The sequence below is a fragment of the Schistocerca nitens genome, chromosome 6 (genome assembly GCF_023898315.1).
Source record: "Schistocerca nitens isolate TAMUIC-IGC-003100 chromosome 6, iqSchNite1.1, whole genome shotgun sequence".
Taxonomy (NCBI): domain Eukaryota; kingdom Metazoa; phylum Arthropoda; class Insecta; order Orthoptera; family Acrididae; genus Schistocerca; species Schistocerca nitens.
The window spans coordinates 712,607,703-712,627,846 of record NC_064619.1 but is presented as its reverse complement, the minus strand read 5'-3'; the positions used below and the strand labels follow the sequence as shown (position 1 = coordinate 712,627,846).

The 20,144-nt window shown below is 41.0% G+C and overlaps 1 pseudogene; it reads left to right on the top strand.

Moving 5' to 3' along the window:
• Positions 1-8,267: 8,267 nt before the first annotated feature.
• The window catches only part of LOC126263050 (Bardet-Biedl syndrome 4 protein-like), a 102,647-nt pseudogene continuing 90,770 nt past the window's right edge, over positions 8,268-20,144 (top strand).

The following is a 20,144-nucleotide window of genomic DNA, read 5'->3' as shown; positions in this document are numbered from 1 at the left end:
TGATGCATTCTATGTGGGAATGACCAGCAACAAACTGTCCATTCGCATGAATGGACACAGGCAGACAGTGTTTGTTGGTAATGAGGATCACCCTGTGGCTAAACATGCCTTGGTGCACAGCCAGCACATCTTGGCACAGTGTTACACCGTCCGGGTTATCTGGATACTTCCCACCAACACCAATCAATCCGAACTCCGGAGATGGGAACTTGCCCTTCAGTATATCCTCTCTTCTCGTTATCCGCCAGGCCTCAATCTCCGCTAATTTCAAGTTGCCGCCACTCATACCTCACCTGTCTCTCAACAACTTCTTTGCCTCTACTCTTCCACCTCGACTGACATCTCTGCCCAAACTCTTTGTCTTTAAATATGTCTGCTTGTGTCTGTATGTGCGGATGGATATGTGTGTGTGTGTGTGTAAGTGTATACCTGTCCTTTTCTCCCCCTAAGGTAAGTCTTTCCGCTCCCGGGATTGGAATGACTCCTTACCCTCTCCCTTAAAACCCACATCCTTTCATCTTTCCCTCTCCTTCCCTCTTTCCTGACGAAGCAACCGTTGGTTGCGAAAGCTAGAATTTTGTGTGTATATTTGTGTTTTTTTGTGTGTCTATCGACCTGCCAGCGCTTTTGTTTGGTAAGTCTCATCATCTTTCTTTTTAGATATATTTTTTCCACGTGGAATGTTTCCCTCTGTTATATTCATATCATCTTATTTAACAAATACGATTACAAACATGTATTTTTACAGAACCATTATTTACATACTTTTATATGAAATGTGATACTTGTGAAATTATTAGTAACAAAGCTTATAATTTTGTAGGGTGTACTCATCCATTTGCTTTATATCTGCAGCTGCCACAGGCTCATGTTGTCAACTGTAACATGGTTTGTACACCATGAATAATAAATACAAACATTAAGTTTCAAAACCTTTATTCTAAGTCGCTTCATAATTATACTGACATGCTTACAGCACTGACATACATCTTCCTTAAGCCATTACATGCTTCTTGCACAGAATCTAATAAGACACTCCTCCCCCAATGCCAACATGGCTGCCCCTTTATGTATAAATCCAAACAATCGTCGGTATTGTTATAAAGGTTTTTTTAATAAAATTACCATTAAAACTGTTGCCTTAAAATTAATGACATATTTCAACAGTTGCACTGGCACTTAAAGAGCAAATACATGTATCGAATTTTAAGCATTTAACATTTTAGAAATGTGAGAATACTCGAACATGAAATATTAACAATGCTTTTACTATTTTTATAAAATGCAAAAGATACATAAATCAGAAAATGTTCCTACCAATATAAATAAATAAATAAATAAATAAATAAATAAATAAATATATATATATATATATATATATATATATATATATATATATATATATATATATATATATATATATATTTTTTTTTTTTTTTCCAAGTCCCCCCACGGAATGTGGCAAAATAGGTCTTTTATTTATTATTGACAAAATACCTAAAGAACTACTTATGTTTACACACCACTTATAACATTTTTGCTGATTAAATTTTAATTTTCTAATCAGTTTTGATTCTCTCTGTTGGTTTTTCATTTAAATGCAACAGACTTTAATTTGGTTATTGTTTTAACACAAATTCATCTCAGTTTCAAAGAAATGACTTTGACCAATGTACTTCATCATTTGTTCCAGATTTCACCTAATTACATTAATCCTAAATATTCCTACAAATTACGGGACTTACATACTTCAGTACAATTATAATTTAATCATTGTATCAATTTTGTAAGTATAGGTTTACCTATACCACTGCCTTTTATTTACATCTGTGATTCCTGTTTACTTCAAATTGAATCGAAAAATAAGTGTTTTAAATGAGTTTCAATGGACTGTTACGTCTCACACTTCACTGATTTCCTGATTGTTTTTGCTGTTTGGCTCAAGTTTTTTGTCAATTTTTTAAAATGAATGGTGAGGTGGGGCCACCATCTGATCAGTGGCAGTGGGGCATGGTCTGCCCATCTCTGCCTTAGATGAATGACACTATGGGGTGATGCACAAAATGTGTTACCAATTGTTTCTTTCACAATTTACGATGCACATTAGATATCCCGCTGGGATCTCTATAGCAGTACCAGCAGAGCTTGAAAAAACAAATGAGTTATGGAATGACATGTAATTCGCGATACTGACACTAGGAGACTAGTAAGCAGCAATGGCTGACAATGGAAGACTGACGACACAGCAACAATCGGCAATTGTGTTACTTTTTCATGAAATGAAAAGCCTTGTTGTGACTCAGAGGCATTTTCGACAACAGTTTAACACACGATGGGTCCCTTGCAAGAAGACCATCCACAGGTTGTATGATAAATTTGTACAGGAAGGAACAGTATTGGAAGTGAAGTGACCTCGGCCTAAGCCTGTTTGTTTGCCGGAGAATATTGCAGTGGTACGAGTTGCTGTACAGAGAAGTCCCGAGAAATTGTGTAGAAAGGCAGCAGTGCAACTGGGAATATCCAGACGCTCTGTTCAATGCATTCTTAAAAGTGACCTCCATATGTACCCACACAAGATGACCTATACACAGAAGCTCACTGAAGAACACAAGCAGCAGAGACTACTGTTTGCTCAGTGGGCAGAGGGTAGGGAAGAAACACTCAACAACATTTGGTTTTCAGACGAGGCGCATTTTCATTTAGATGGTGTGGTTAACAAACAAAATTTACACTTTTGGGCCACTAAAAACCCACAAGTGCTTCATGAATGACAACATTATGCTCCAAGGATTACAGCATGGGTAGCAATTTCCAGTGATGGACTTATTGGACCCTTTTTCTTTGAAGAAACTGTGAACAGTGAGTGTTATTTGAGCATGCTTTGCAATAGCTTCATTCCACAGCTTCTTGCTACTGCCTTGCCCTTCAACACACAGTGGTTCATGCAAGATGGAGCAAGGCCACATACTGCAAACTCTGTGTTGGAGTTTTTACATGAGCATTTCGACATGCGGATCATTTCACTCAGGTTTCCAGGTCGCTTCAATGACGGACAAAATTGGCCCCCCAATATTCCAGACCTCAATCCATGTGACTTTTTTCTTTGGGGGTACCTAAAGGAAAAAATTTTCCTGAAACGTCCACATGATTTAATGGAGCTCAGAAGACTTATTCTTCAAGTTTGCAGTGAAATTACGGAAGACATGTGCCGTAGGGTAATCGCTAACTTCAGTGTTCATTTGAAGGAAGTTAGGAAACGAAATGGTGGACATATTGAGCATGTGCTGAGTTAGAACAAATCTCCATGGATGGCTCTTCATTGTAGTATATGTTCCTTTCAGATTGTATTGACAATAAAGTTTATATTCAAAAACAAAATGGTAACACATTTCGTGCACCACCCTGTATGAAACATAAACACATGAACAATAACACTAATGCCGAATATATGTTGAAAAGAATTACTTTATTCTTGAAGAATCAAGTTATCCAAGACTTTTTATTACTATGACCACTTTTGACAGATCTACACTATCCTCATAAGATCTGAAAGTTACAAAAACAAACATCCCAAGTAGTGGTGGTTTAAACTTATATGACTTCATATAATTATTGTGTACACTACTTCAGTGCCAGAACATACCTTGTAACATTATTAGTTAGTTTAAGCCATCTTCACATGGGATGTTTGTTTTTGTAACTTTCAGATCTGATGATGACAGCATAGATCTGTGAAAACTGGTCAGAGCAATAAAAAGAATTGCTAGCAATCTTGGTAAATTTGATTCTTCAAGAATAATATAATTTTCAGGTCACCCATAAAATAACACAATGTCAAACATGGAAGTGGAAATGAGGTCCCACACTTCTTGACAGAGCATACAGAGCATAGTGGAACGATGCAGGAGACCCGCACCGCCACACTACGCAAGGCCCTAATGGAGATGGTTTGCCGTTGCCTTCCTCCAACCGTAATGTGGGGACAAATGATGATGATGAAGACGACACAACAACACCCAGTCATCTTGGGGCAGGTGAAAATCTCTAACCCCATCGGGAATCGAACCCGGGACCCTGTGCTCGGGAAGCGAGTATGCTACCGCAAGACCATGAGTTGCAGACAATGTCAAACATATAGAAAAGAATCACAGTAATTCCCTAGACCTGATCTTTTTCTTTTGAAAACAATGAAAACCCAATTTACATCATTTCATATTTTTTACATGTGGATTTTTCACAAAGAATCCTTAACTGCTCATCATAGCAAGGTACTCAACTTAGTGTTTGTTTGATCAATGTCACATGCACACTGCTACAAATTAATCATTTGTTTACTATGAGTATGAATTCTCCAAACATTTTATATTCATGACCAACACAGAGTGTCAACCAGTTTTACATTATCTTTAATCCTTTGTAGATGTAGTCTTAGCCATAAAAGGTGCCGGATAAAAAAGACACATCTCGTTTTCTTTATTCCAGTACTTTCATTGTTCAGAATTAGTATCAGACTCTTTTATGTATAGTGCAACATCAAATTAGTACCAGTCTTATTTATTATTTCTATCAGTCTTAAACTATTCCTAGAAATGTGTTTTATCTCTTTGGCAATACTGTAAGTGAGAACCTTTCCTACATACACCTAATCAAAATAACGTGCCCTAAAAATTTGTATGAACCCCAACCATTAATCTTATAATTTCATGAAAAAAGGCAGAAATTCCCTTAATACAAAACTTTTAGCAAACCATATTACTATTTTCCCTAGGAAGAGTATATGAAATCCTACAAAGCATACAAGGCTATATACGCATATTGGCCTTCCTAAGTGGTTGTAAGAAACAAAATGTACATTGTTGTTGGGCAAGATTCATCATCAGACAATTAGGAGATACAGTAGAGCTTGAAGAGTTGAGTAATAGTTTTAGTGTTTATGGGACTGCCACCAAACCAGAAGAGTCACATATTTTGAACAGTTAACAACCTTTTTTTTGTTTGGTATTATATTATTAATTACTTTTTGTTCCATGCATGAAGTATAGTATACAAAGCTCAAGCACCTGCATCTTTATTATTCAACCATTAACTTACCATATGAAAACATTAACAAATTCAGTTAAGTTAGTCCACTTTGGAGGAAACCTAAACATTACCGGTATCCTATTTCTGTAGTAACTCTCAAGGTACACCTTGTTCCACAGAAAGATACCCTCTGCACAACCATTTAACTTTCCACAGTGATAATGTCCCTATATGCATAGTGCCCCAGAAGGAATGGTCAGTATTCAGGAATATGACAAGAATGCCCCTTTAAAGCAAGAAACTTCATATGGACATATGCTCTATTCGAAATGGTTTTCATGATAAAACTTATTTAATGTACATTTGTTCTTGGGCTAGTGGTGCACATATACATGTCTTACCTACTCAACCTCTTTGATGCTTTATTCCCACCAAACCTACCTCTTCTCTCAGGATGTCTTTTAGCTATTAAACTAGCCTTCTGCTCTTGCAGTTGTCCATGGTATGTTATGAGTGAGGTAGTATGGGGGACTGAGACTGTATCATAGAGGAGCATCAGTCAACTGTGCTTGTACATGTGTTGACTGAACTTCCACACATCTACACTAATTAACAATATGCAGATATGGTGTATGTTTGCAGCATCTGCAATGGTAGTGCTCCTCATGCTGTTGAAAAATACATCAGCACCTTCTGACATAATGACCTACTGATCTTAGAGTGTTCACCAGAGTTTTCAGGACATTGCATGAAACACATGTTCTTTCAAGTTTCCGATTTTCTTCTGAATGTGTAGTTCAACAACTTGTGCAGGAACAGCAAAATCCTGTTGAAATGGTGAAGCAAAGTCCTACTGCCAGCACATGGCAACTTTTTGTACATATAAAATGTTCCACTGAAATCTGTATGGTTATTATTACACATAGAAAACATATACATATTTTACATACTGTGTGTCCACAGTACTCACTTTGGCAACAGTGCCACATGACTTGAATTTTGTCACTAGTTAAATTATCAGTTGTCATTTGCTTCCATTAATACTATTCACTGATGAATCCATGTTTACCTGGAATGGGATCAATAACATACATAATAATCATTAAGTATCACAGGAAAATCCACGCACTAAAGTGGAAACCAATTTAAAAGTTCATTTTTCTATCAGTGTTTGATGCAACATGATCAGTAACATGTTGATAGGTCCAGTCATTTTAGATGAGTGAGTTATGGGACAGAATTACTTGAATTTGTTGCAAAACTCATCTGTTAAACACCCTGAGGATTTTCCTTTGGCCATGTAGACTGCAATGTACTTTTGGCATGATAGAGCCTCTCCAAATTTTGTCAGATGTGGAAGGCAACATCTCAACAGCACTCACCCTAATTGTTGCGTTGGTCATGATAGTACAAGTAACTGATCACCAGGATTGCCAGGCCTTGCACCATTATGTTTTTGTTTGTGGGGTCAGATGATGACTGAGGTGTACAAACATAATGTGAATACACGAGATGAACACACATGACCACTGTCATGTACTGGAATGAAGGATATTGTGCAAACTTGGCTTAGCTACAGCCTAGACTGCTAATTCTGCAAGATTTGCAGAAGAGCTTCTGTGGAGTTTGGAAGGTAGGAGGTGAGGTATTGGCAGAACTGAAGCTGTGACGATGGGTCATGAGTCGTGCTTGGGTAGCTCAGTTGGTAGAGCACTTGTCTGCAAAAGGCAAAGGTCCCAAGTCTGTGTCTCAGTCTGCCACACAGTTTTAATCTGCCAGGAAGTTTCATATCAGCACACGCTCTGCTGCAGAGTGAAAATCTCATTCTACAAGCTTATTTGTTTAGCAGACTTCTTTTTGTTCTGTCTGTGACTCAACTTCTCCACTGTACAGTGAGTAGCAATCTATCCTTTTCATAATAATGTCATTATTCCATCCTGGAATTAGCATTTGACTCATCTGTTAAAGTGCAAAGTATCATTTGTAACTTAGATATTTTATTGTTAATCTCCTGTTTCTCCTAACAAAACATGTTGTTGTGTTGCTCAACTTTGGTATTTGTTGTTTGTATTCTAGAAATAGCTGGTTTACTTTAGTACTTGAATGATTGTTCTACTGGTTAATTCATTCCCTTGGCCTTCTATTGTGACAGCTAACTCCTTTTTAAAATCTGCAGTTGATTTTGCAGTTATGTCTATTCTAGCACCTAGCTTCTTTATATCAGTACTTAATTGATCACCAAAAGTTTTAAAGCACTCTGGTACATTTGCCTCCATGCCTCTCATAACCACAGGTATACAATAACTGTGACAATATGTTTATAAAAAACTTAGCTTACTACCGTAACAGTGCCTGCCACAACAGGTACTATACCCACAAGCTTTGGTTGTCAAAACTCTTGGAGCTTACCCCACAACACGAACACCACCACCAGTATAATCAACCACAAAGATAATTCAGTAAGGACTGGGAACAAACCTGCTTCCTTCTGCATAAGCCTCTTCTGTTCTTCTCAGTAGCTGTGTCAGCTCCAAAACTAGCTGAAAGATGTTAGTTTTACTGATAGTCTATAGCAATAATGTGCTCAACACAACAGGTAGATTTAAAACACTTTAATTACACCCTTGGTGAAAAGTTCATAGATTGTTAAATTGTCCTAGTATAGTAATCACATGGTACAGTCCAGTGGTTCACTGTCCTCATACCTCTTTAAGGAACTCAAAATAATTAAAATAGTGCACAAGAATAATCAATAAATCCATCAACACTGCCCTGCTAACCAGTCATTGTTCATAGGAATCAATAATCACTGTGTTCCTGTAATAAGTTCTCATTCAGAATTAATTATAATTACTGTCACAGAAATCATGAATTAAACTCATGAGTGAAGAAAGCAAACTGTATGCAATATATATGACTATTTCAGAATGTTAATTATCTGACTGTGGCACACTGTTCACAGCAGGAGACATAGGTGTTACTCACTTTACGATCAGGTGCAGACTACCTGAACTCAGATGTGCTAGGTCTATATATAGTTTTACCTGTGAACAATATGTTTTACACCACTCTTTATTGATTGTAACCATATTAAACAAAATATTTCATGACCCTCAAAAGATTTAACTTTGTAATTATGTCATGAAAAGGAAAGTTGTTACTCGCTATATAGCAGAGATGCTGAGTTGCAGCTATGCAGTCACTGGGTACTAGATACCCTATTATATTGTCATCATCGTAGTTAAGGAAAAAATTTAGCAAATCTTGGAAGGTCAAAATACATAGCAGATGAAATAGTGTACTCAACTTACTTCATCTCACACAGAATACAGCTCACTAAATTTCTTTCAGTGCTCAACAGACTGTGATGCCAATGGAGAGCAGGACCAAAACAATGAACTGCATGACTGGAGACTGGGGCACAGCAGAAACCAATGTTGTAGGGTGATGAGTCATCATTGTAATCTGTGATGGCTTTTGTGAAGTTATTATGGAATTAACAATACAACTGAAGCCCTCCAATGTTACTGATGAAAATTTTCTGACTCATGGAATAATTGACATGTGTTTTGATGTAACTGTAGTAGACAGATTTAATGACTGTTCATTGACATCTTCTGAAAATTCGTAAGTTTCAGTGCTGTGAAGTGCCTCAGCAACTGACCACCAGTGCTAATGACAACAGCTAACTGTTTAGTGAGAATTCTTCTAATGGAAACTGTTAATATCCACCAAAAAATGTTCTGGTTCTGTAATAGGTCACCAAGATGTCTGTATGTTCTGTAGTGTACTATACTCCTGAAGAAATTTCTGGTCACTGTTAATTAATAATTCTGACCTTCTACATTTGAACAGCAAAGTCAAAATAAAAATGTATGTCTTTGCTGATATAGATTTCATCTCTTTTTGCAACTCCTTCTGTGCTGGAAGCTGAAAAGATCTTTCACAAATCTTAAACTTCCAATAAATTATGTAGAGGGTAATTTGTTACAATAATTGAACACCTCATGTAGTGCATTCTGAAAACCAAGCTGTATCAGTACAATTTCATTTGATTTTAACTGACATTCATCTCTCTTGAATGACTGATAAAAAATGACACTTAAGACTATCCAGATACTGGTGATGTCATTGTAATTGCCACTCACATCCTTATTCCATGGAGTGCACAATTTCTCCAAGTGATACATTACACTTGTGGCGGTTATCGACTGCTAGAGTCGACTACCTCATCTTTGACAATGAACTTCTTTGAAAACTGTTGATCTCAGTGTGTTCCAAACTCTGTATTTGAGCGGATGTGTTTGTCCCGACATGATCAAAATAAAGTTAATTCATTATAAACAAGCGAATACTTAATGTTAACGTCAACTCCCTGCCACCGTTGGATAAGAAGCTGCCAGCAGAAAGTCGTATACTCCTAGCTCACTCATTTGTTACATAGTTTAATTCTTAATTTCTTTGCGTGTTTTTGGCACTTGCATTGTTTAAATTCATAAATTTCGGCGTATTATAGTATTCGAGAGTTGTAGCATCGCGTTTTAGTACCTGTATAGTGTAAAATTGCGTAGTCTCCTTCCGCCGCCAAGCAGTGTGTCAGCAGTGCGCAAGTAGCAGCATTACTGCATTTACTAGGCAATCTTGTATTTTAATAACCGTTTAAATTTTGTGTCGATTTGTTTGTGCTCTCTGTAGATTAGTTCAGACGTTCTTTGCACAACAGTTTTTAGCATGGATAGGGACTGCAACTGCTGTGTTCGGATGCAGGCTGAGTTGGCATCCCTACGCTCCCAGCTTCAGGCAGTGTTGGCTTCGGTCACGCAGCTTGAGGCTGTTGCCAATGGGCATCACTGTGGGGGTCCGGATGGGGGTTTGTCGGGGACGGCCAGCTCGTCCCACGCATCCCCCGATCGGACTAAGACTGTGGCTGCCCGGGATACTGCCCACATTAAGGCTGATCCCTCACCTGTGGTAGAGTGGGAAGTCATCTCGACGTGTGGCAGGGGGCGAAAGACATTCCGGAGGGCTGAAAGGAAGGCCTCTCCAGTTTGTCTGACGAACCGGTTTCAGGCTCTGTCTCCGGCTGATACTGATCTTTGGCTAGATATGGCTGCTTGTCCTGTTCCAGAGGTTGCCCCTCAGTCTGCAAGATCCGGGCGGTCGCAGAGGGTGGGCTTACTGGTAGTTGGGAGCTCCAACGTCAGGCGCGTAATGGGGCCCCCTTAGGGAAATGGCAGCAAGAGTGGGGAAGAAAACCAATGTGCACTCCGTGTGCATACCGGGGGGAGTCATTCCAGATGTGGAAAGGGTCCTTCCGGTTGTCATGAAAGGTACAGGGTGCACCCATCTGCAGGTGGTCGCTCATGTTGGCACCAATGATGTGTGTCGCTATGGATCGGAGGAAATCCTCTCTGGCTTCTGGCGGCTATCTGATTTGGTGAAGACTGCCAGTCTCGTTAGCGGGATGAAAACAGAGCTCACTATCTGCAGCATTGTCGACAGGACTGACTGCGGATCTTTGGTACAGAGCCGAGTGGAGGGTCTGAATCAGAGGCTGAGACGGTTCTGCGACCGTGTGGGCTGCAGATTCCTTGACTTGCGCCATAGGGTGGTCGGGTTTCGGGTTCCGCTGGATAGGTCAGGAGTCCACTACATGCAGGAAGTGGCTACACGGGTAGCAGGGGTTGTGTGGCGTGAACTGGGCGGTTTTTTAGGTTAGATGGCCTCGGGCAAGTACAGAAAGGGCAACAGCCTCAAAGGGTGTGGGGCAAAGTCAGGACATGCGGGGACCAAGCAGCAAACGGTATTGTAATTGTAAACTGTCGAAGCTGCATTGGTAAAGTACCGGAACTTCAAGCGCTGATAGAAAGCACCGAAGCTGAAATCGTTATAGGTACAGAAAGCTGGCTGAAGCCAGAGGTAAATTCAGCCGAAATTTTTACAAACGCACAGACGATGTTTAGAAAGGATAGATTGCATGCAACCGGTTGTGGCCTGTTTGTCGCTGTTAGTAGTAGTTTATCCTGTAGTGTAGTAGAAGTGGATAGTTCCTGTGAAATATTATGGGTGGAGGTTACACTCAACAACCGAGCTAGGTTAATAATTGGCTCCTTTTACCGACCTCCCGACTCAGCAGCATTAGTTGCAGAACAACTGAGAGAAAATTTGGAATACATTTCACATAAATTTTCTCAGCATACTAGCATCTCAGCATCTTAGGTGGAGATTTCAATTTACTAGATATAGACTGGGACACTCAGATGTTTAAGACGGGTGGTAGGGACAGAGCATCGAGTGACATTATACTGAGTGCACTATCCGAAAATTACCTCGAGCAATTAAACAGAGAACCGAGTCGTGGAGATAACATCTTGGACCTACTGATAACAAACAGACCCAAACTTTTCGACTCTTGTAAGTGCAGAACAGGGAATCAGTGATCATAAGGCCGTTGCAGCATCCCTTAATATGGAAGTTAATAGGAATATAAAAAAAGGGAGGAAGGTTTATCTGTTTAGCAAGAGTAATAGAAGGCAGATTTCAGACTACCTAACAGATCAAAATGAAAATTTCTGTTCCGACACTGACAATGTTGAGTATTTATGGAACAATTTTAAGCCAATTGTAAAATGCGTTTTAGACAGGTACGTGCCGAGTAAAACTGTGAGGGACGGGATAAACCCACCGTGGTTCAACAACAAAGTTAGGAAGCTACTGCAAAAGCAAAGAGAGCTTCACTCCAAGTTTAAATGCAGCGAAAACCTCTCAGACAAACAGAACCTAAACGATGTCAAAGTTAGCGTACGGAGGGCTATGTGTGAAGCGTTCAGTGAATTTGAAAGTAAAATTCTATGTACAGACTTAACAGAAAATCCTAGGAAGTAAATCAGTAAGTGGCTCGAAACAGCATATCCAGACACTCCGGGATGATGATGGCATTGAAACAGAGGATGACACGCGTAAAGCTGAAATACTAAACACCTTTTTCCAAAGCTGTTTCACAGAGGAAGACCGCACTGCAGTTCCTTCTCTAAATCCTCGCACAAACGAAAAAATGGCTGACATCGAAATAAGTGTCCAAGGAATAGAAAAGCAACTGGAATCACTCAACAGATGAAAGTCCACTGGACCTGATGGGATACCAATTCGTTTCTACACAGAGCACGCGAAAGAACTTGCCCCCCTTCTGACAGCCGTGTACTGCAAGTCTCTAGAGGAACAGAAGGTTCCAAATGATTGGAAAAAAGCACAGGTAGTCCCAGTCTTCAAGAAGGGTCGTCGAGCAGATGCGCAAAACTATAGACCTATATCTCTGACGTCGATCTGTTGTAGAATTTTAGAACATGTTTTTTGCTCGAGTATCATGTCGTTTTTGAAACCCAGAATCTACTGTGTAGGAATCAACATGGATTCCGGAAACAGCGATTGTGTGAGACCCAACTGGCTTTATTTGTTCATGAGACCCAGAAAATATTAGATACAGGCCCCCAGGTAGATGCTATTTTCCTTGACTTCCGGAAGGTGTTCGATACAGTGCCGCACTGTCGCCTGATAAACAAAGTAAGGGCCTACGGAATATCAGACCAGCTGTGTGGCTGGATTGAAGAGTTTTTAGCAAACAGAACACAGCATGTTGTTATCAATGGAGAGACGTCTACAGACGTTAAAGTAACCTCTGGCGTGCCACAGGGGTGTGTTATGGGACCATTGCTTTTCACAATATATATAAATGACCTAGTAGATAGTGTTGGAAGTTCCATGCAGCTATTCGCGGATGATGTTGTAGTATACAGAGAAGTTGCAGCATTAGAAAATTGTAGTGAAATGCAGGAAGATCTGCAGCAGACAGGCACTTGGTGCAGGGAGTGGCAACTGACCCTTAACATAGACAAATGTAATGTATTGCGAATACATAGAAAGAAGGATCCTTTATTGTATGATTATATGATAGCGGAACAAACACTGGTAGCAGTTACTTCTGTAAAATATCTGGGAGTATGCGTGCGGAACGATTTGAAGTGGAATGATCATATAAAGTTAATTGTTGGTAAGGTGGGTGCCAGGTTGAGATTCATTGGGAGAGTCCTTAGAAAACATAGTCCATCAACAAAGGAGGTGGCTTACAAAACACTCGTTTGACCTATACTTGAGTATTGCTCAACAGTGTGGGATCTGTACCAGATCGGGTTGACGGAGGAGATAGAGAAGATCCAAAGAAGATCGGCGCGTTTTGTCACAGGGTTATTTGGTAACCGTGATAGTGCTACGGAGATGTTTAGCAGACTCAAGTGGCAGACTCTGCAAGAGAGGCATTCTGCATCACGGTGTAGCTTGCTCGCCAGGTTTCGAGAGGGTGCGTTTCTGGATGAGGTATCAAATATATTGCTTCCCCCTACTTATACCGCCCGAGGAGATCATGAATGTAAAATTAGAGATTCGAGTGCTCACTGAGGCTTTCAGACAGTCATTCTTCCTGCGAACCATACGCGACTGGAACAGAAAAGGGAGGTAATGACAGTGGCACGTAAAGTGCCCTCCGCCACACACCGTTGGGGGGCTTGCGGAGTATAAATGTAGATGTAGATGTAGAACTTTTCAGCCACTTCTCCGCACTTGTCCCTCATTTGCAGCATTCAATTACCAACATTTCTCTCGGACCAACTTCCAATGTGGTTCAGGGCCGCAGAGTATATATTCTCCTCTTATGGTATCACCGACGAAAGTGAAAAATACCTCGTACTCTTCATGCACATAAAGGACTATCATTATATAATTACGGACATTATCTGTGACAATTTGAGTGACAAGTATGCCAGAGCGAAAGCCACTTTAATTCAGCGCCTCTCACCAACATCAAGGGCATCCTACAGATCAACGACAATGCACCAGTTACACTGACGACAATGCCGGCTGTTTCTCAGTGCAACACTGGACGTGCCATGCCACCCTGTACGCAGCACCCGAGCCACACCGACTCTGCTCGACTGCTACTGACAGCGACGTCACGGCTGCCGCCTGCTGGCTCATTGACCTCGACCCAGTCAAAACAGACAGCTGCGTGACATACAATCCTGCCACGGCTACCGCACCCACATCTTGTCAACAACTCGCCGACACTACATACGCTTACCACCCGGCCGTTCACTACTCGACCGCACCTGCAACTTGTTCACCCACCCCAGAAGGTGATTTCAGCCATATAAATGCTTCATACAACAGTGAGTGTGTTCTCAATCCACCGCCGCCGAGGACAGAGTTTCACATTCGCGATCACACACATGGTCTCTTCTATTCGAACTGTTACGTCAATACTGTGGTTCGTGGTGTGGGTTCCTGTTGTCATGTCCTAGTTCATGAACCATGGGCAACGTATGAGTGGCCAAGTAAGTGGTCCTGACAGTTGGGATACCCGTTACTTTGGAATAAGGCTGGGCATCTCGGACGTATTCTGAGTGGTGGTCACCTTTGTGCTCAGACGGCAAAGATCCACCGGTTAGTCCCTCAACCTTTAGGGGTAAAACTCAATGGGACCCGGGGCAAGTAAGGCTAGCAACCTGCTTCCCTGGTACTTTAAATACGATGCTGGCAACAATCAGAACAAAATACCTTGGACCTTTGGAGACGACAGAGTTCCACCTCTAACTGACAAACCAGGGACTCCTAAGATACGACTCGGCAAACGAATGGTAACGAGATGGGGAGCTATTAATATCAATGGGGGTTACTCTGGGAAGAAGGTAGAGCTGGCAGAGGCTGCAAGTAAGATGGGGTTGGACGTTTTAGCTGTTAGTGACATACGGGTAAGGGGTGAGAAAGAAGAGGAAGTGGGAGAATACAAGGTCTACCTGTCAGGAGTCAAAGCAGGAATAGCACAATGTGGTGTAGGGCTTTACATCAGGAAAGAAATGGAACCCAGCATAGTTGTAATAAGGTATGTAAACGAATGACTGATGTGGATAGGTTTGACAGTGTCTAGCAAGAAAATTAGGATTGTGTCAGTATATTTGCATTGTGAAGGGACAGATCAAGATAAGATGGATAGTTTTTATGATGCACTCAGTGACGTAGTTGTTAGAGTAAAGGACAAGGACAGTGTTCTGCTCATGGGTGATTTTAATGGCAGGATTAGAAATCGAACAGAAGGGTATGAAAAGGTTATGGGTAAATTTGGAGAGGATATGGAGGCCAACAGGAACGGGAAACAACTCTTGGATTTCTGTGCCGGTATGGGCTTAGTAATCACATACTCCTTTTTTAAACATAAGAACAGTCACCGGTATACTTTGGAAGGCAGGGGAACCAGATCTGTCATTGACTATATAATAACAAATCAGGAATTCAGGAAGGCTGTGAGGGACACACGTGTATTCAGGGGATTCTTTGATGACACTGATCACTATTTAATCTGCAGTGAAATTGGTACTGTGAGGCCGAAAGTGCAGGAGGTCAGGTCCTTATGTAGGAGGATAAGAGTGGAGAAACTTCAGGACAAAGAAATCGGGCACAAGTACATAACAGTGATCTCAGAAAGGTACCAGTTAGTTGAATGTAGTCAATTACAGTCATTGGAAAAGGAACGGACAAGGTACAGGGACACAGTACTAGAAGTGGCTAAAGAATGTCTTGGAACAGTAGTGTGTAAAGGTAGGATGAAGCAAACAGCTTAGTGGAATGACACAGCCAAGGCAGCCCATAAAAGGAAAAAGAAGGCGTATCAAAAATGGCTACATACTAGAAGTCAGGTAGACAGAGAAAGTTATGTTGAAGAAAGAAACAAAGCCAAACAGATAATTGTAGCATCCAAGAAGAAATCTTGGGAAGACTTTGGAAACAGGTTGGAGACTTTGGGTCAAGCTGCTGGAAAACCATTCTGGAGTGTAATTAGCAGTCTTCGAAAGGGAGGTAAGAAGGAAATGACAAGTATTTTGGACAGGTCAGGAAAACTGCTGGTGAATCCTGTTGATGCCTTGGGCAGATGGAGGGAATATTTTGAAGAGTTGCTCAATGTAGGTGAAAATACGATCAGTAATGTTTCAGATTTTGATGTACAGTGGGATAGGAATGATGATGGAAATAGGATCACATTTGAGGAAGTGGAGAAAATGGTCAATAGATGGCAGTGCAATAAAGCGGCTGGGGGGGATGAAATTAAGTCAGAACTCATCAAATACAGTGGAATGTCAGGTTTTAAATGGCTACACAGGATAACTGAAATGGCATGGGAGTTGGAACAGCTTCCATGAGATTGGACGAAAGCAGTAATCACACCAATCCTTAAACATGGAAACAGAAAAGATTGTAACAACTATAGAGGTATCTCTTTAATCAGCAGTGTGGGTAAAATCTTCCCAGGTATTGTTGAAAGGAAAATGTGAGTATTAGTTGAGGACAAATTGGATGAAAATCGGTGTGGGTTTAGGCCTCTTAGAGGTTGTCAGGACCAGATCTTTAGCTTATGGCAAATAATGGAGACGTGTTACGTGTGGAACAGGGAATTGTATGTATGCTTTATAGATCTAGAAAAGGCATATGACCGGGTTCCTAGGAGGAAGTTATTGTCTGTTCTACGAGATTATGGAATAGGAGGCAAACTTTTGCAAGCAATAAAAGGTCTTTACATAGATAGTCAGGCAGCAATTAGAGTTGACGGTAAATTGAGTTCATGGTTCAGAGTAGTTTGAGGGGTAAGAAAAGGCTGCAACCTGTCCCCACTGTTGTTCATATTATTTATGGATCATATGTTGAAAACAATAGACTGGCTGGGTGAGATTAAGATATGTGAACACAAAATAAGCAGTCTCGCATATGCGGATGACTTAGTTGTGATGGTAGATTCGATTGAAAGTTTGCAAAGTAATATTTCAGAGCTAGATCAGAAATGTAAGGACTATGGTATGAAGATTAGCATCTCCAAAATGAAAGTAATGTCAGTGGGAAAGAGATATAAACGGATTGAGTGCCAAATAGGAGGAACAAAGCTAGAACAGGTGGACGGTTTCAAGTACTTAGGATGCATATTCTCACAGGATGGCAATATAGTGAAAGAACTGGAAGCGAGGTGTAGCAAAGCTAATGCAGTGAGCACTCAGCTACGATCTACTCTCTTCTGTAAGAAGGAAGTCAGTACCAAGACTAAGTTATCTGTGCACCGTTCAATCTTTCGACCAACTTTCTTGTATGGGAGTGAAAGCTGGGTGGATTCAGGTTACCTTATCAACAAGGTTGAGGTTACGGATATGAAAGTAGCTAGGATGATTGCAGGTGCTAGTAGATGGGAACAATGGCAGGAGGGTGTCCACAAAGGAAATCAAAGAAAAGCTGGGAATGAACTCTATAGATGTAGCAGTCAGGGCGAACAGGCTTAGATGGTGGGGTCATGTTACACGCATAGGAGAAGCAAGGTTACCCAAGAGACTCATGGGTTCAGCAATAGAGGGTAGGAGGAGTTGGGGTAGACCAAGGAGAAGGTACCTGGATTCGGTTAAGAATGATTTTGAAGTAATAGGCTTAACGTCAGAAGAGGCACCAATGTTAGCACTGGAGGAATTTTACAAGGGGGACTATGCTCCAGACTGAACGCTGAAAGGCATAGTCAGTCTTAAATGATGATGATGATGATTTAAATTTACTAAATCATTCTATTTTATAAGTTTGTGTTTGTGTATTTTGGTGGATTTTTTGTATGAGTTTTGCTTTTCCAGTTGAATGTGTGACTTGTGAGACTAGTTCTACACTGTGTTCTTTGCAGAAGATGGATTTATTCAATTTTTTCCATTTTATTTGTTTATTTTTAAACATGTTCTGCTGGCAAGATATTACTGTTTAAAAGACATGTTTTATTTAATCTGTCATAGAAAGTAATGTGTAGAATAGCAACAACCTTAATTCTTATGTTTCATGGAGGCATGTGTCTCCTGCACCTAAATGAAAGGGTTAAAGCAAAAGATTGCATTTCAAAGGCCATTGATTTGAGCCACCAAGAATGTTCCTACGTAGCACTTGCAAAAATATACCTGCTTGAGAATGATATTGGTGCTGCAGTTAATGTATATAATGCAGCATGCAGGTAAGCATTTCTTGTTGTTTATAACTAAGTATGATACAGAGACAATGGTAAACATGTAAAATTTGGTGGGTATAAATTACTAATGAACATCTGTATCTTAAAAAATCTTGTAAATAGTAAGCATGTAGCCATATCTGCAAATGAATGTGTAATGTGAGTGTAAACTGACTTGTTCTACAGCATTACAATTCACCTTACAAATAGTCCATCGAACATGAAACAAACAAACTAACTAACTTATGAGGTGGTGGTTTGTACTAATTAAGACACTCACCACAGCATTCCTCGGACACCTGACAAGTCCTACAGTTCCAGAAATGCTCTGCCAAGCCTCTAGGCCATCACAATCTGTCCTCGGTCAAACTCAGGTAGATTGCGTGCTTTCCCCTTTCTACACACAGACAGCATGCTCACTGGTATTACGTGCACTGTGCGTGTGTCTGACTAGCATTCATTCCTCGCCAGATGGTGCTGCTATCACCTGGGTGGGTTTATGTCGCTAGTAGGTTGGTGGTCGTAATGTTCTGGCTGATCAGTATAAGTAGATGGTGCTATAACTGAGTAATCAATTCAATCCCCCAAATTCCTCAACATGCAAACTAAACTTACATCCACAAAAAGAACCACAATCCACCACCTAAAAACTGATCCTGACCTTATAATCCTACCTGATGACAAAGGCTCCACCACTGGTGATTCGACCACAAGGATTTCCTGGCAGAAGGACTTCATCACCTGTCAGATTCATCCACCTACAATCCCTGCCACAGTGATCCCATCCCAGAAATCCAGCAGGATCTCCAGTCTCTCCTCAAATCCTTAGGCCAATCCCAGAACCTCTCCCCAGAGTCCATCTCTCTCCTCACCCCTGCTATTCCCTGCTTACCTCCTACATGCTTCCTAAAGTCTATAAACCCAGCCGTCCGGGACATCCCATTATGGCCAGTCACTGTGCCCCCACTGAGAGAATCTCTGCTCTTGTAGACAACACCTTCGGCCTATTATCCACAACCTATCTTGCTATATAAAAGATATCAACCATTTCCTCCTCCAACTCTCCACAGTTTCTGTTCCTTTACCACACGGTGCCCTCATCATGACTATTGTGAGGCCTCCATTTACACTAACACTCCTAATGCCAATGGCCTTACAACTATTGAACTCTACTTTTCCAAACGCCTGATGAATTCAAAACTCACCACTCACCAGCTCCTTTGTAGTCACCATGACCAACTATATTCTCACCCACAATTACCTCTCCTTTGAAGACACTACCTACAAACAAATCTGGGGTATGACCTTGGGCTCCCATATGGCACCATCTTGTGCCAACCTATTCATGGCCATCTAGAGGAATCTTTCCTAAACATCCAGCATCTGGATGAGGGTAAGGATGCCCTATCTACATTCCTCCAGAACCTCAACCTCTTATTCCCCATTCATTTCACCTGGTCCTACTCAATCCACGAAGTCACCTTCCTCAATGTTTATCCCCATCTCAAAGATGGCTATATCGGTATCTCTGTCCATATCAAACCTACCAACTACCAGCAGTCTCTCCACTTTGACAGCTGCCTCCCACTCCATACAGCCTACACACCCATGGCCATCGCATCTGTAGTAACAAGCAGTCCCTCTCTAAATAAATCAAGGGTCTCACTGAGGTCTTTACAGATTGTAATTATCCTCCCAACCTTCTACAATCTTCCGTGCATTAGCTTTCCAGTTAGCCAACACCTCCCAAAGTCCCACCATTTGGCTACAGAGGAGCATTCCCCTTGTGACTCGGTACCACCCAGGTCTGGAGCAACTGAATTACATTCCCCACCAGGGTTTTGACTATTTCTTGTTGTGCCCTGAAATGAGAAATGTCTTACCCACTATCCTTCCCACCCCTGCCACAGTGGTATTCCACCGCCTGCCGAACCTACACAATGTCCTCGTCCATCCCTACACAACCCCTGCTCCCAAACCCTTGCCTCATGGCTCATATCCCTGTAATAGACCTAGGTGCAAGACCTGTTCCATACATCCTCCCACCACCACCTATTCCAGT